The sequence below is a fragment of the Vulpes lagopus genome, chromosome 18 (genome assembly GCF_018345385.1).
Source record: "Vulpes lagopus strain Blue_001 chromosome 18, ASM1834538v1, whole genome shotgun sequence".
In the NCBI taxonomy this organism is placed as follows: Eukaryota; Metazoa; Chordata; class Mammalia; order Carnivora; family Canidae; genus Vulpes; species Vulpes lagopus.
In genome coordinates, this window is record NC_054841.1 from 43,196,074 (window position 1) to 43,213,922 (window position 17,849).

The 17,849-nt window shown below is 40.2% G+C and overlaps 1 protein-coding gene and 2 pseudogenes across 1 annotated transcript in view; 2 read left to right on the forward strand and 1 right to left on the reverse strand.

The window, feature by feature from the left end:
* The window catches only part of DTD1 (D-aminoacyl-tRNA deacylase 1), a 179,067-nt gene that overhangs the window by 54,453 nt on the left and 106,765 nt on the right, over window positions 1-17,849 (forward strand). The gene's annotated exons all lie outside the window — the stretch shown is intronic.
* LOC121477808 lies at window positions 10,284-10,915 on the forward strand (annotated as a pseudogene).
* LOC121477805 lies at window positions 15,591-17,084 on the reverse strand (annotated as a pseudogene).

Below are 17,849 nucleotides of genomic sequence, written 5' to 3' on the forward strand. Positions count from 1 at the left end.
AATACAAATAGCTTCGATTACCACTGAATTTATGTGAGTGATTATAGTAGACTAATGAGTTAATCAGCTAGCAGCCCATTCTAACCACTGATGTACTAGACTAGTTTTATTTGCCTGGGTTAGTTTTTTCTGACCCTTTTAGTGAGCATCATAATTTCTGTTTATTACAAGGGTTAGTCAGTTTTAGTTATGGCAATTTTTCTAAAATATACATTTTAAAAACTTTGTATTATAGGAAATTTCAAACTCACATAGAGTGGATAGTGTAATAGATTGCCATGTACACATCATCCCGTATCAGTGACTAATCATCCATTACAGAAAATTCATATTTATTGAGTGTTCTCGTGTGCATCTCGTGTGTATGGCTGTGGGCCCTGCTCGTTGAGTTCAGCTGGAGAAAAGTGTGGGCAGAGCACACCACACATCAGAGGGGCTGTTGTGGGGACCACAGAGAATTTTTCACTGAATGGCTATCTTCTTTTCCTATTTGTTGTATTCTTCTCTATTTGATTTAATTTGTTTTCATTTTTTTTCTAACACAGACAGGCAGTGTGGCAGTAAATATGCTTGTGTGTAAGTAAATCTTTGCCTGCTTGTGTATGTCTATAGGATAATGGAAAGAACATCTAAATACAAAGATACTTAGATATTTTCATTCTCCCCTCTGAAGATATTATTATAACCTGGTCAATTTTATCAGTTTTGCTTTTTTCTTAGAAGTTCTAGGTTAATTATTTTCTGGATGGAAATTTCTTTATTGGGATTATCTTAAATGCTAGCTGCTACAACATAAAAACTCAGAATTTCTATGGCTTAGTACAAAGTTAATCTCACTAGAGTACGATGTGGTTTGGAGAGGATCTACTAAGGGGTCCAGGCTCCATCCAGCTTTATAACAATGGCTTCTGGGGCAGGGGAAGAGAGGGCTAGAGTTAGCTCAGCAACTTCTATGCATCACTTCTGTTCATATTCTCATCTGAATCACTCACTTCATGAGAGGCTGAGAACATAAAGTGTAATGCATTCCCAAACACTTCAAGTCTGCCCACCAGGGAATAGGAGGTTTGAAATCAAACTAGACTCTTCTCATGACCATGTTGGGACAGGCTTTCCAAGTACATTTTGGAAAACTGGCATCAGAGCCTTTCAAGGAATGGATTTAGTGTCATGTATATTTTAGTGGCAATATTCTTTTTTGTTGTTGCTTTAAATGTATTTTATGTTTTAAAATTTTTTTAGTTTGAAATAGTTTGTGACATCTGTGGGTGATATGTTTCAAAGACCCCAGTAGATGCATGAAACCTACATATATATGTTTGATAGTACTGAACCCTATATATACTGTGATTTGTCTTATACATCTGTATCTATGAAAGTTTATTAAAAAATTTTTTTTAAGGATTTTATTTATTTATTCATGAGAGACACACACAGAGAGAGACAGAGACACAGGCAGAGAGAGAAGCAGGCTCCATGCAGGGAGCCTGATGTGGGACTCGATCCTGGGACTCCAGGATCACACCCTGGGCCGAAGGCAGGTGCTAACCACTGAGCCACCCAGAGATCCCCCTCTATGAACGTTTAATTTATAAGCTAGTCACAGTAAGAGACTATCAGCAATAACTAATGATAGAACAGTTATAACAATGTATTGTAATAAAAGTTATGTGAATGTAGTCTCTCAAAAAATCATATCATAGTGTATTCACCCTTCTTGCGATGATGTGAGATGATAAAATGCCTATGTGGTGAGATGAAGTGAGGTGAATGACATAGGCATTATGATGTAGTGTTATGCTACTGTTGACCTTCTGATGGTAGGTCGGAAAGAGGATCACATTGGACTGTGGGTAACTGAAACCCTGGAAAACAAAACCTCGGATGAGGGAGGATTGCTATATAAAAAAGTTGTGAAAATAGTACACAGGGTATCTGTATGCCTTTACCCAGCTTCCCCTAATATTAACATCTTTCATAACCATAGTATAATTATCAAAACCAGGAAATTAACATCAATATCATACTAATCTACAGATCTTATTTGAATTTTGTCAAAGGGAGTGGTCTTATAACTAAAGCCAGGCTTGTTCTCAGGTTACTGTTTACACTTCCCCATCACTTAGAGGTGGTCTCTCTTTGCTTACAGGTGTTTCTTACTTTACAAATGAGCATGATGAACTGACAGTCTGCCAAGTACCCCAGTCTAGGTCCCACACTGCTGAGTATAACTCAGCCCTAGGCCTTTTGTAGTTTGTGCATTACTACTCTGTTGACAATATGCCAAAACAAACCAGGGGAAGGAAAGACTTCGTTATTTATTAGACAGTAGTCAAAGAACTTCCAGTAGTCTTGGGGACTTTTAAGATAAATAAGACCTAAAACTGCTTTAATCCTCACTTTTCCATAATCTTCTCTGTGGCCACAAATAGCATCTCTAACCTTAATTAATAGGGTTATCCAGTATGGGCTTAGACACAGAAGGATCAGATTGAGGGAATCTGGATCAATCAGAAAATCATTCTCACCACTACCTTAATTCAAGTCAACTGAGGGCCTGGAATCTTGTTAAGAGATATGGGTGTATTAGTCCTCTATTGTTGCTGTGGAACATATTATCCAAAATTTAGTGGCTTAAAATATCAATATATATATATATATATATATGTATTATCTGGTATACTTTCTGTGAGTCAGGAATTCAGGAATAGCTTAGCTGGGTTCTAGCTCAGGGTCTCTTGTGAAATTGTAGTTATCAGCTGGCCCTGCAGTCATCTGAAGGCTTGGCTAGGGCTGGAGGATGGTTTGGGGCTTTCAGGATGGTCCATGGGACTGGCAATTTGGGCTTGGCTACTGGCAGGAGGCCTTGGTTCCTCTCCATATGGGCTTCCCTATAGGCCTCTTTGATTGGCTTATAAAGTGGCAGCTGGCTTCCTCTAAGGTGAGCAGTTCAAGAGGGAGCAAGGTGGATTGCAAGTCACACCATCATTTCCATAATATCCTATTGGTTACGCAGGTCAGCCCTATTTGCTGTAGGAAGGGAGTATGCAAGGCCTGAGTTCCCAGGAAGTGAGGTTTCCTGAGGGTCGTCTTGGAGGCTGGGTACCATAGTGGGAGATGAAGAAGTTGCAAGGCTCTGTGACACTGAATTTGTCATTTATTGGAAAAAACAGGTATTAATTACAGTTACATAATACTGGAGATTTGGTTCTCATGGCCATTGTGGTGTTTTGAATTCTAACGAAAAACAAAACAGAGAGCCATCAAAAGAAAGTGGGCCTCATCAATGGCAGAGTTTGGTGGGCAGAAGTAGAGATTTTGAGTCAGAGGGCTTGAATTCTAGTACTGACCTCTGCTGCCTGCAAAGTTGTCATGGGAAACAAAGAGGGTGATGATCCCTGCACTGTGGACCCTGTGAGCTCTTTTGAAGAATGAATTGAGTGTGAGGGGATGCATGAATTACACAGTGTGTTATGGGAATATTAATTATGATAATGAGGGAGATTTAAAAAAATGCAGCAGCCTGGGTGCGTAAATGGTTTAGCGCCTCCTTCAGCCCGGGATGTGGACCTGGAGATCCGGGATCCAGTCTCACATCAGGCTCCCTGCATGGAGCCTACTTCTCCCTCTGCCTGTGTCTCTGCCTCTCTCTCTCTGTCTCTCTCATGAATAAATAAATAATATATAAAAAAATGCAGTGAGATTTGTTCAGTACTTAAACCTGGAAGCAACTGAGTATATTTTTCAGACTAAATGTTTTAGGATTGAGCTGCTTATTATTATTTTTTTTTGTGTGTGTGCTGGATAAAAATACCAATGACTATGAGTACTTTTATTCTGAGGAGCTATAAGGTCAAAGCCATGGGATTGGTGGCGGGAGAACCTTCACAGTTCTTTAAGGAAGTTTAAATCCAGGGACAGGTCCATTTGAGTTTTCTTCAGAGCCTTTCCTTTTTTTTTTTTTTTTTTTTTAATTTCTTTTTATTGGAGTTCAATTTGCCAACATATAGCATAACATCCAGTGCTCATCCCTTCAAGTGCCCCCGTCAGTGCCCGTCACCCAGTCACCCCATCCCCCTGCCCACCTCCCTTTTCACCAACCCTTGTTCGTTTCCCAGGGTTAGGAGTCTCTCATGTTCTGTCACCCTCTCTGATATTTCCCACTCATTTTCTCTCCTTTCCCCTTCATTCCCTTTCACTATTTTTATATTCCCCAAATGAATGAGACCATATAATGTTTGTCCTTCTCCGATTGACTTATTTCACTCAGCATAATACCCTCCAGTTCCCTCCATGTCGAAGCAAATGGTGGGTATTTGTCATTTCTAATGGCTGAGTAATATTCCATTGTATACATAGACCACAGCTTCTTTATCCATTCATCTTTCGATGGACACTGAGGCTCCTTCCACAGTTTGGCTATTGTGGACGTTGCTGCTAGAAACATCGGGGTGCAGGTGTCCTGGCGTTTCATTGCATCTGTATCTTTGGGGTAAGTCCCCAGCAGTGCAGTTGCTGGGTCATAGGGCAGGTCTATTTTTAACTCTTTGAGGAACCTCCACACAGTTTTCCAGAGTGACTGCACCAATTCACATTCCCACCAACAGTACAAGAGGGTTCCCCTTTCTCCACATCCTCTCCAACATTTGTTGTTTCCTGCCTTGTTAATGTTCCCCATTCTCCCTGGTGTGAGGTGGGATCTCATTGTGGTTTTGATTTGTATTTCCCTGATGGCAAGTGATGCGGAGCATTTTCTCATATGCTTGTTGGCCATGTCTGTGTCTTCCTCTGTGAGATTTCTCTTCATGTCTTTTGCCCATTTCATGATTGGATTGTTTGTTTCTTTGCTGTTGAGTTTAATAAGTTCTTTATAGATCTTGGAAACTAGCCCTTTATCTGATAGGTCATTTGCAAATGCATTTGCAAATTTCCATTCTGTAGGTTGTCTTTGAGTTTTGTTGACCATATCTTTTGCTGTGCAAAAGCTTCTTATCTTGATGAAGTCCCAATAGTTCATTTTTGCTTTTGTTTCTTTTGCCTTCATGGATTTATCTTGCAAGAAGTTGCTGTGGCCAAGTTCAAAAAGGGTGTTGGCTGTGTTCTCCTCTAGGATTTTGATGGAATCTTGTCTCACATTTAAATCTTTCATCCATTTGAGTTTATCTTTGTGTATGGTGCAAGAGAGTGGTCTAGTTTCATTCTTCTGCATGTGGATGTCCAATTTTCCCAGCACCATTTATTGAAGAGACTGTCTTTTTCCAGTGGATAGTCTTTCCTGCTTTGTTGAATATTAGTTGACCATAAAGTTGAGGGGCCACTTCTGGATTCTCTGTTTTGTTCCATTGATCTGTGTGTCTGTTTTTGTGCCAGTTCTACACTGTCTTGATGACCACAGCTTTGTAGTCCAACCTGAAATCTGGCATTGTGATGCCCCCAGCTGTGGTTTTCTTTTTTAATATTCCCCTGGCTATTCGGGATCTTTTCTGATTCCACAGAAATCTTTTTTTTTTTAAATTTCTATTTATTTATTTATTTATTTATTTATTTATTTATTTATTTTTTCATTCATTCATTCATTCATTCATTCATTTATTTTTTTGATTCCACAGAAATCTTAAGATGATTTGTTCCAATTCTCTGAAGAAAGTCCATGGTATTTTGATAGGGATTGCATTAAATGTGTAAATTGCCCTGGGTAACATTGACATTTTCACAATATTCTGCGAATCCATGAGCATGGAATATTTTTCTATCTCTTTGTGTCTTCCTCAATTTCTTTCAGAAGTGTTCTGTAGTTTTTAGGGTATTGATCCTTTACCTGTTAGTTTAGGTTTATTCCTAGGTATCTTATTCTTTTGGGTGCAATTGTAAATGGGATTGACTCCTTAATTTCTCTTTCTTCAGTCTCATTGTTAGTGTATAGAAATCCACTGACTTCGGGCATTGATTTTGTATCCTGCCACACTGCTGAACTGCTATATGAGTTCTAGCAATCTTGGGGTGGAGTCTTTTGGGTTTTCTATGTACAGTATCATGTCATCTCTTCAGAGCTTTTCCATCTAGGATTCGGCCTTTGCCCTGTTTGCCTTTGCCATTTCGCCTGTTCTGAATATTTGCCTTGACTTCTTTTCATAGATCAGTGTTTCAAATCTAAGGATTTTCTTCTGGCTCTTTCATCATGAGGGAGCAAGAATTCACTCATAGGCCTCAGCCTACTTGTGGTTTATGAGGTCTGTGGCTGAATGTGTGGGCTGTGATCCCTAAGATCTGAGTGACAGAACTCAGAGAAATGGCTAGAAAGTGAACTTAGATCAGGCAAAGATTTCTGAAAATCCACGTTTTAGTTAGGTGGAAAAAGCTTGAATTACCATAAATATTTGGTGCCCAGTGTTTTGCTATAAGGTTTACTCATTAGTGTTAGGCTGTCCACACAAAGTTATTATTAAGTTATTATTAAGCCCCTTTGCATGGGTATCTGGGGGAAGAGCATTCGAGAGTGAGAGCTTAAAGGCCTGGGATATGTGTGTATAAAAGATTTAATTGAGGTATAAATATCAAACTCACTAATTTCTGTTTATACTTAATTTCTAATAATTAAATGCTTGCAATGCTTTATGTCTTTGCAGTAGTTATTATTACACGAAATTTATTAACTTTCTTTTCTGAAATGAAGGAATTGTGCCATCTAGTTTCATTTCTCAATGGCCACTAATGATTTGTAGTTTGGGCTCAACTCCAGATAAACACACAGGTAATTGGCTAGTAGAAGTATAATAGTGAAAGGGAATAGAAGGGAAGGGAGAAGAAATGGGTAGGAAATATCAAAAAGGGAGACAGAACATAAAGACTCCTAACTCTGGGAAACGAACTAGGGATGGTGGAAGGGAAGGAGGGCGGGGGGTGGGGGTGAATGGGGTGACGGGTGCTGAGGGGGGCACTTGACAGGATGAGCACTGGGTGTTATTCTGTATGTTGGCAAATTGAACACCAATAAAAAAATTTATTTAGGGATGCCTGGGTGGCTCAGTGGTTGAGTGCCTGCCTTTAGCCCAGGGCGTGATCTGGAGTCCCTGGATCGAGTCCCGCATCGGGCTCCGGCACGGGCTCCCTGCATGGAGCCTGCTTCTCTCTCTGCCTGTGTCTCTGCCTCTCTCTCTCTGTGTGTCTCTCATGAATAAATAAAATCTTGAAAAAAAATAAATTTATTAAAAAAATAGAAGTATAAGAGGAGGATCATGACTTTCTTTTTCTTTTTTTTCTACCAGCTTTATTGGGTTGTAATCGACATATAGCATTGTGTAAGTTTAAGATGTCCAGTGAGATGACTTAATACACATAAATACTGTGAAATGATTACCATATTGAAGTAAATACCTCCATCACCTCATAGGATTACGAGTTTTCTTTTGTGGCATGAACATTTAAGATTATTCTCTTAGCAACTTTCAAGTCTGTGATATAGTACTGTCAATATAGTCGCCATGCTGTACATTACATCCTCAGAACTTATTTATAATGAAAATTTTGTACTCTTTGACCCCATTGCTTCCACTCCCTAGCCCCTAACAACTACCATTCTTCATTTTTTATGAGTTTGATTTTTTTTTTTAGATTCCGCATATAAGTAAGATCATACAATATTTCTCTTTCTCCAATTTATTTCATTTAGCATAATGTCCTCAGGGCCCATCCATGTTGTTGCAAATGGCAGGATATCTTTCTTTTTTATGGCTGAATAATATTCCGTTATATAGGTAGTTGGATAGGGAGATAGATAGAGGTGATAGATCACACTTTCTTTATCCATTTATCTGTCAGTGGACACTTAGGTTATTTCTGTGTTTTGGCTACTATAAATAATGCTGTAATGAACATAGGGGTGTTGATATTTCTTTGAGATACTGATTTCGTTTCTTTTGGGTCTATACCCAGAAGTAGAATTGCTGAATCATATGGTAGTTCTATTTTTAGCTTTTTGAAAACCTCAATACTACTTTCCATCATGGTTGCACCAATTTCTGTTGCCCCCACCGAGAGTTCCCCTTTCTTCACATCCTTACCAACATTTATTATCTCTTGTCTTTTTGATGATAATTATTCTAGCAGGTGTGAGATAATATCTTACTGAGGTTTTCATTTGCATTTCCCTGATGATTAGTCATGTTGAATATCTTTTCATATACCTTTTGGCCATTTTTTTCTTTTTTTTAAATTTTTTTTTTTAATTTTTATTTATTTATGATAGGCACACAGTGAGAGAGAGAGAGAGGCAGAGACACAGGCAGAGGGAGAAGCAGGCTCCATGCACTGGGAGCCTGACGTGGGATTCGATCCCGGGTCTCCAGGATCGCGCCCTGGGCCAAAGGCAGGCGCTAAACCACTGCGCCACCCAGGGATCCCTCTTTTGGCCATTTTGTATGTCTTCTTTGGAAAAATGTCTGTTCAAGGTCTTCTGCCCATTTAAAAAATGGGATTATTTTTGCTGTTGAGTTGTATGAGTTTTTTTTTTAATGTATTTTGAATATTAATGCCTTATCTTATAAATGGCTTGTGGAATGCCTGGGTGGCTCAGTGGTTGAGTGTCCGCCTTCAGCTCAGGGCGTGGTCCTGGGATCTGGGAGGGATCGAGTCCCCACATCAGGCTACTTGCAGGGAGCCTGTTTCTCCCTCTGCCTGTGTCTCTGCCTCTCTCTATCTGTGTCTTTCATGAATAAATAAATAAAATCTTAAAAAGAAAGTAAGTAAAGTGCCTGGACTGGCATCTGGCACATTTTAGACACTGAACACAGAACTTTATAATTCTGTTTAAGATTTCTGGGATGTCTGAATACTTCCTTTAAAAAAGAAAATTGATGGGGCACCTGGGTGGCTCAGTTGATTAAGCGTCTACCTTTGGCTCAGGTCATAGTTCTGGGGTTCTGGGATTGAGCCTTGCATCAGGCTCCCTCCTCAGTGGGGATTTTGCTTTTTCCTTTCCCTCTGTCCCCCCACCCCTCGAGCACTGCTGGTACATGTGCTTTCTCTCTCTCTGTCAAATGAATAAAATCGAAAGAAAGAAAGAAAAAGAGAGAGAGAGAGAGAAAGAAAGAAAGAGGAAAGGAAAGGAAAGAAAGAAAAGAAAGAAGAAAGAAAGAAAAAAAATTGGGGCACCTGGGGTAGCTCAGTCAATTAAGTGTCTGACTCTTGATTTCTCAGGGCTATGAGATTGAGCCTTGCATTGGGCTCCATGCTGGGTGTAGAGCCTGCTTGATTCTCTCTTTTTCTGCTTCTCCCCTCCCTGTCTCTCTCTTTCTCTCTCTCTCTAAAAATTAAAAATCTGTAAGTATAGATAATTCAAATGTACATGGCTGCTTTCTTAAGAAGAATTAAAAATTTCAAAGTAGGGACTTTTTGTGTACCCCACAAGGAAAATGGAAGAGATATCTTTCTGAGACACAGTCTGATGGGTCAGATCCTGAGGAAGGGGCTTGACCAAAAGCTGTGCCTGGTGTTGGTTTGCACTTTGGCCTTGTTGCCACCACTGCAACTGCAACTGCTCAGGCTGACATGGTTTGGGGGAATGGGGGTGCTTTAACATTTACCTGGCTTTATAGAATCTTTCCTCCCTCCTTCAGGAGCGACTGCATATACATGTGCTTTTGCCATTGTATTCATGGTGTTTAATTTCTCTGTTCTTGTCATATCAACTAAGCCTGAAATTGAGATCACTTATACATCATTCTTTTAAGGTCATACTTCGGTTTCTGTAATTTTCTTATGTTTCGTATGGTTTCTTATGGCTAATTAAAACAGTATTTTTAAAGAGTTCTTTATTTAGCTTGAAAGAATACTTTTTATTTTTTAAAGGATTTATTTATTTTAGGGAGAGAGCATGCGTGTGAGTAGGGAAGGAGCAGAGAGAGAGAGAATCTTAAGCAGACTCCCTGCTGAGCATAGAGCCTGATGTGGAACTTGATCTCAGGACCCTGAAATCATGACCTGAGCAGAAACCAAGAGTTGGATGCTCAACCAATTGAGCTACCCAAGCGCCCCTAGCCTAAAAGGGGCTGGTGCTGGATCAATTGGATATCCATAGGCAAAAAAGAAATCATTTACCCTAAAGATGGGTGAACAGCATTTTAAAATCAATGCTTTTTTAACAACTTCAAGAAAATTACAAAGTATTAAGAAAACAGATAAATTTAGGAGACATAGAGAAGTAAATTTATTAGGTAAAAATTAACCCTTCTGATATCATAAATAAATTTAGGAGATAAAAGTTAGACTAGGAGAGTCTTTTGGCTTTGGCTCAAAGTAGGCCAGGGCACACCTTTATTTGGTTCATCTGACACTAGCTGCCTAAGTTCAGCCTGAATAAGATCAAAGTCATATACCTGAGGTATGCTGGTTGGGGATTTGGGGGCCACATCTGCCCTGCCCCCCAAGATCAGCTCCCTGGATCTGTCTCCAAAAATGGTTGGTAATGACATGACCAAGGCAGCCAGTGATTGTAAGCATCTGGGGATGACAGTTGAACTGACCATTCAGAACAGACAGGCCCAAGTTGAAGTGATACCTTCTGCCTCTGCCCTGATTATCAAAGCCTGCAAGAAACTACCAAGAGACAGAAAGAAGCAGAAAAACATTAAGCACAGTGAAAATACCACTTTTGATGAGATTGTCAACATTGCCCGGCAGATGTAGCACCAATTTGTAGCTAGAGAGCTCTCTGGAACATTAAAGAGATCCTGTGGATGGCCCAGTCTGTGGGCTGCCATGTTGATGGCCACCACCCTCATGATATCATAGATGACATCAACAGTGGTGCAGTGGAATGCCCAGCTAGTTAAAAAGTACAAAGGAAAATATTTCAATAAAGGATCATTTGACAACCAAAAAAAATATTTTCAACTTTTTCTTTTTTTATTTTTTTGCCTCATGATGTCAGCTTTATTTGTACAAACGAGTATTATGGGAATAATTTCCAAAGCCATGTCTCCTGTTTTCAACATTTAAAAAAATATTTATTTATTTATCTTAGAGTATGCATGCAAGAGTGCACATGAGCAGGGGAGAGGGGCAGAGGGAGAGAGAGAGAGAGAGAGAGAGAGAGAGAAGCAGATTTCCTACTGAGTGTGGGCTTGATCTCATGACCTGATCATGATCTGAGTTGAAATCAAGAATTGGATGCTTAACCAATGGAGCCACCCAGGCCACCCCTATTTTCAACATTTTTTTTTCTTATTTTATTTTATTTTATTTTATTTTATTTTTTTAATTAATTTTTATTGGTGTTCAATTTACCAACATACAGAAAAACACCCAGTGCTCATCCCGTCAGGTGTCCACCTCAGTGCCCGTCACCCATTCCCCTCCAACACCCGCCCTCCTCCCCCCTTCCACCACCCCTAGTTCGTTTCCCTGAGTTAGGAGTCTTTATGTTCTGTCTCCCTTCCTGATATTTCCCAACATTTCTTCTCCCTTCCTTTATATTCCCTTTCACTATTATTTATATTCCCCAAATGAATGAGAACATACACTGTTTGTTCTTCTCCGATTGACTTATTTCACTCAGCATAATACCCTCTATTTTCAACATTTTTAATTAAGTTTTTGATTGAGGTAATTATAGATTTGCATGCAACTGCAAGAAATAATACAGTGAAATATTATGTACCCTTCACCCAACTTTCCCTAATGGCAGGGTCTTGTAGAAGTATAGTATAATATCACAACCACGACATTGATTCGGTTCACCCATCTTGAGGGTGAATGATTTCTTTTTTGCCTATGGATATCCAATTGATCCAGCACCATTTGTTGAAAAGACTGCCTTTTCCTCCATTTTTACCCTTTTGACAAAACCCAGCTGGACTTGATTGTGTAGATCCACTGTTGTCTTCTCTTATTTTGTTCCATTGACCTATGTGCATATCCCTCCACCACTACGACACTGTCTTGACTATTGTAGCTATATAGTAAGCCTTAGTATTGGGCATAGTGATTCCTTCCATTTTATTCTGCTTTCCAAACTTCAGTTATTTTGTGGCCTGTGCTTTCTCAAATAAATTTTAGAATAATTTTGTTTACAAAAAAACTAAGCTGGGCTTTTGATCGGGTTTGCATTAAATCTATACATCAATCTACAGTGATCTAACTTTTTTACTATGTTGAGTCCTCTAATGAGGAAACATGTATGTCTCTCCATTTATGAAATATTTTATATTTTATGAACAAAGAACTAGTACTTGGAACCAATGGTGAGCTTCTACAAATCAATAACCACAAGAACAACAACAAAATGGCCAAAACTCTATAGGAAACTAAGAAAAGGCTATTTTCAGGCAATTCCCATATGAAATACAAATGGCTTCTAAGATTTAAAAAGGTGCTCATACTGGTGTTCCAGGAAATGCAAATTATAAAATCCCATTGTTGTGTATATTTAGATTGGTAAGAATAAAATAGGATAATATCAACTGATAAGAGTTCAAGAAAATGGGCATATTTTGATATAGTCCCAATAGTTAAGTTTTGCTTGTTTCTCTTGCCTTAGATATATCTAGAAAAATGCTGATTTTTCAACAAAAACATCAGATGTCAGAGAAATTACTCCCTGTGCTCTCTTCTAGGTTTTTATCATTTCAGGTCTCACATTTAGGTCTTCAGTCCATTTTGAACTTATTTTTGTCTATGATGTAAGGAAGTGGTCCAGTTTCATTCTTTTGCATGTAGCTGTGCAGTTTTCCCTACATCATTTTTAATTTTTTTAAATTTTTTTATTTTTATCTTTTTTTAAGATTTTATTTATTCATCCATGAGAGACACAGAGAGAGAGGCAGAGACACAGGCAGAGGGAGAAGCAGGCTTCATGCAGGGAGCCCGACATGGGACTTGATCCCGGGTCTCCAGGATCACACCCTGGGCTGAAGGTGGCACTAAACTGCTGAGCCACTCGGGCTGCCCTCCCTACATCATTTTTTTTTTTTTAAGATTTTATTTATTTATTCATAGAGATGCAGAGAGAAAGAGAGAGGCAGAGACACAGGCAGAGGGAGAAGCAGGCTCCATGCAGAGAGCCTGACGTGGGACTCAATCCAGGGTCTCCAGGATCACACCCTGGGCTGCAAGGGGCGCTAAACCGCTGCGCCACCGGGGCTGCCCCCCTACATCATTTTTAAAAGAAGATTTTATTTACTTACTCAAAAGAGACTCAGAGAGAGGCAGAGACATAGGTAGAGGGAGAAGCAGGCTCCCTGCAGGGAGCCTGGTGTGGGGACTCAACCAGGACCCTGGGATCACACCTTGAGCAGACACGCAGCCACTGAGCCACCCAGGTGCCCCTCCCAACATCATTTGTTGAGGAGATTATTTCCCATTGTATACTGTTGCCTCCTTGGTCAAAGATTAATTGATCAATATAAGTTTGGTTTATTTCTGTGCTTTCTGTTCTGTTCTACTGATCTGTATGTCTGTTTTGGTGCCAGTACCATACTGTTTTTATTACTCCAGCTTTGTATTATATCTTGAAGTCTGGAATTGGGATACTTCCTGTTTCATTTTTCTTTTTCAAGATTGCTTTGGCTGTTTGGGTCTTTTGTGGTTCCATACAAAAGGGATTTTTTTTTTTTTTTAATGATAGTCACACACACACACACACAGAGAGAGAGAGAGAGAGAGAGAGAGAGAGAGGGGCAGAGACATAGGCAAAGGGAGAAGCAGGCTCCATGCATGAGGAGCCCGATGTGGGAGTCGATCCCGGGTCTCCAGGATCGCGCCCTGGGCCAAAGGCAGGTGCCAAACTGCTGCGCCACCCAGGGATCCCAGGGATTGTATTAAATGTGTAAATTGGGTACTTGGCGGTATTAGCACTGGGTGTTATGCTAAATGTTGGCAAATTGAACTCCGATAAAAAAATGTGTAAATTGCTTTGGATAGTATGGACATTTTAACAGTATTTTTGTTCTTTCGGTCCATGAGCATGGAATGTCTATTTCTTTGTGTCTTCAGTTTCTTTTCAGTGTTTTATAGTTTTGACTGTATAGATCTTTCATCTCTTTGGTTAAGTTTATTCCTAGGTATCTTACTATTTTGGGTGCAGTTTTTACAAAAGATTTATTTATTTGAAAGAGACAGAGCAAGTGCATCAGTGGGAAGGGCAAATGGAGAGGGAGAGAGCATCTCTGGCAGACTCTGCACTGATTACAGAGCCTGATGCATGGCTTGATCTCACAACCTTGAAACCAAGACCTGAACCAAAACCAAGAATTGGATGAATGCCCAACTGACTATGCCACCCAGGCGCCCCTATTTGGGTGCAGTTGTAAATGGGATTGTTTTCTTAATTTCTCTCTCTCTCTCTTTTTTTTTTTTAATTTTTTAAAATTTATTTATGATAGTCACACAGAGAGAGAGAGAGAGAGAGAGGCAGAGACATAGGCAGAGGGAGAAGCAGGCTCCATGCACCGGGAGCCCGACGTGGGATTCGATCCCGGGTCTCCAGGATCGCGCCCTGGGCCAAAGGCAGGCGCCAAACCGCTGCGCCACCCAGGGATCCCTCTCTCTCTCTTTTTTAAAGATTTATCTATTCATGGGAGACACACAGAGAGAGGCAGAGACATGGCAGAGGGAGAAGCAGGCTCCCTGCAGGAAGCCCAATGCGGGACTTGATCCTGGGACCCCGGGATCATGTTCTGAGCCAAAGGCAGATGCTCAACCACTGAGCCACCCAGGCATCCCTCTTAATTTCTCTTTCTGTCTTTATTATTAGTGCATAGAAATGCAGCAGATTTCTGTACATTGATTTTGTATCCTGCAACTTTAATGAATTCATTTATCATATCTAGTAGTTTGTTGGTGGATTCCTTAGGGTTTTCTCTACATAGTATCATGTCATCTGCAGATATTGTAAGTTTTACTTACCAATTTGGATGCCTTTTGTTTCTTTTTGCTGTCTGATTGTTGAGGCTAGAACTTCAAGTACTATGTTGAATAGAGTTGTGAGAGTGGCAATCCTTGTCTTATTCCTGATCTTAGGGGAAAAGCTTTTAGTATTTCACCAGTAAGTATGATGCTAACTATGGGCTTTCTTTTTAATATATGCCTTTTATTATGTTTGAGGGTGTGTTCCCTCTAAATCTACTTTGTTGAAGGTTTTAATCATGAATGGATGTTGTACTTCGTCAGATGCTTTTTTGAGTCTGTTGAAGTGATCATATGGTTTTTATCCTTTATTTCATTGATGAAACGTATCATATTGATTAATTTGCAAATATTGAACCACCCTCACATCCCAGGAATAAATCACACTTGATCATGATGAATGATTTTTTTTTATATACGCATTTTATTTAAGTAAATTCTACCCCCATCATGGGACTTGAACTCACAACCCCAAGATTAAGAGTTACATTCTCTGCTGACTGAGCTAGGCAGGCACCTTTGATTTTTAAAAATATATTGTTGGATTTGGTTTGCTAGTATTTTTTTTTTTTTTTTTTTTGGTTTGCTAGTATTTTGTTGAGGATTTTTGCATCTATGTTCATCATTGATGTTGGCCCATAATTCTCTTTTATTGTGGTATCTCTATCTTTTTTTTTTTTTTTTTTACAATTATTTAAGACCTTTATTAACGGGTGCTTGCCGTTTGTTGACTTTTTTGAAAAAATCAAGTTGTAAACTTTTATTACAAATTAAAAATGAGGTTCTTAAAAATCTCAACTTGACCAGATATGAAACAATTTAAAAACCTTTAAAGGTGTATTGAGAAAAACCAGGCTTTTTTTTTTTTTTTTTAAAAACACGTTTATCATTACCAAAAAGAGACGTCTTTAGGTAAAAATAATAAAAACCCCATGCTGCATAGATAATGCAGATAGTTCTATTTATCTGGTCAATGGGCAAAAAGCAAGCACTTAAGGTCTTCAGCTCCAATCTTTTGTTCATTTCTTATTGCTGGAATTTCATCTTCATTTCTTCATGTTGGATGACTAAACCAGATGATGGTAGAGATGGTAAGCCGGCATTTACTCAGCCCCGCCCTGCTCAGCCTCGGTAGCGGACGAATTCTCAGCTGGTGGATCGGCTGCTTTTGTCTCTTTGCCATCTTGTGGTTTAGGGTTTTCTGGGCGTCTGCGTCGGTAATTGAAGTACCGACGTTGAGGTGGCTGCTGACCTTGGGTCTCATCTCCTTGATTTTCCTTATCTTCCTCATTTCCATCCTCTCTAGGCTGTCTTTGGCGAGGAGGACCCCTGCGGAATCGTGGTCTATAACCTCGATACATATTCTGTCTCACTGGTCTACCTTGTTCTCCTGCACCCTGGTTGTCAGCACCTTCCATCACTTCTCCCTGCACGGGAGGGTTGGAATATTGTGGTCGACGCCCGTAGGGTCTCCGCATGTAGTAAGGTGGGAACCGTCGCCTGCGGTAGGGCGGGTGCTGTTGGGCCTGGCCTTCGGGAGCACTTTCTGATCCCTCGTTCTTTTCCCCACTCTCACTGTTCTGGTAATTCTGCTGGTAATTGCGTGGAGGACCCCTGCGACGTGGATAGCGTATATAATGGTTATGGTCTGCTGCATATTTACTGCCTTGCACTGGAGCTCCACCAGGGCCTGTAACATTTGCTGCCTCCGCACCCTTTTCTCCTTCAACAACATCAAACTCCACAGTCTCTCCATCTCCTACACTGCGAAGGTACTTCCTGGGGTTATTCTTCTTTATGGCAGTCTGGTGTACAAATACATCTTCCTTGGTGTCATTCCTGTTGATGAAACCATATCCGTTTCTTACCTTGAACCATTTTACTGTTCCCAAAACCTTCGTTGCGATGACTTTCTTGTCCCCGCCGGCAGGCGCCGCCCATGTGAGGCCGCCCGGGCTGCTGCTCCCTGCTCCCTGCGCCGCTGCCCGTGGTGCCGGGCTTGGTGTCGGTGGCGCTGAGGGTGGGGGCGGCGGGCGGCTGCTGGGTCTCGGCCTCGCTGCTCATGGTTGCGGTGATGGTGACTGGGGCCGGCTGCGGCAGCTGCGGCTCCTCCCGGGGTGTGACGGTAACTAGGCCAGCGGCGGCGGCGGGGCTGCTCAGGGCTCTCTGGGGTCCGCTCTCCGCTCCCGCTACCGATCGAACTCTCTATCTTGTTTTGGTATCAGGGTAATGCTGGCCTCATAGAATGAATTTGGAAGTTTTCCTTCTTTTTTCTATTTTTTGGAATAGTTTGAGAAAGATAGATATTAACTCTTCTTTAAATGTTTGGTAGAATTCACCTGTGATGCTGTCTGGTCCTGGACTTCTGCTTGTTGGGATTGTTTGATTACTGATTCAATTTCATTGGTCTGTTCAAATTTTTTATTTCTTCTTGGTTTAGCTTTGGGAGGTTATATGTTTCTAGGAATTTATCCATTTCTGTTGTCAAGTTGGCATGTAATTTTTTCATAATTTCAGATATACCTCAGAATATTTCAGTTGTCACAATCCTTTGTGTTTCTGTGGAATTGGTAGCTATTTCTCCTCTTTCATTTCTCATATTGTTTGAGTCCTTTCTCATTTTCTTTTTTTTTTCCTTTTATTTTGATGAGTCTGGCTAAAGATGTTTCAATTTTGTTGAACTTTGCAAAGAAACAGCTCCTGGTTCCATTGATTTTTTGTTGTTGTTTGTTTGTTTGTTTGTTTCTATTTTATTTATTTCTGCTCCAGTCTTTATTATTTCCTTCCTTCTACTAGTTTTGCATTTGCTCTTGTTTTTCTAGCTCCTTTAAGTGTAAGGTTAGGTTGTTTATTTGAGGTTTGTCTTGCTTTTTGAAGTAGGCCTGTTTTGCTATAAGCTTCCCTTTTAGAACAGCTTTTGCTGCATCCAGTGGATTTTGGACCATTGT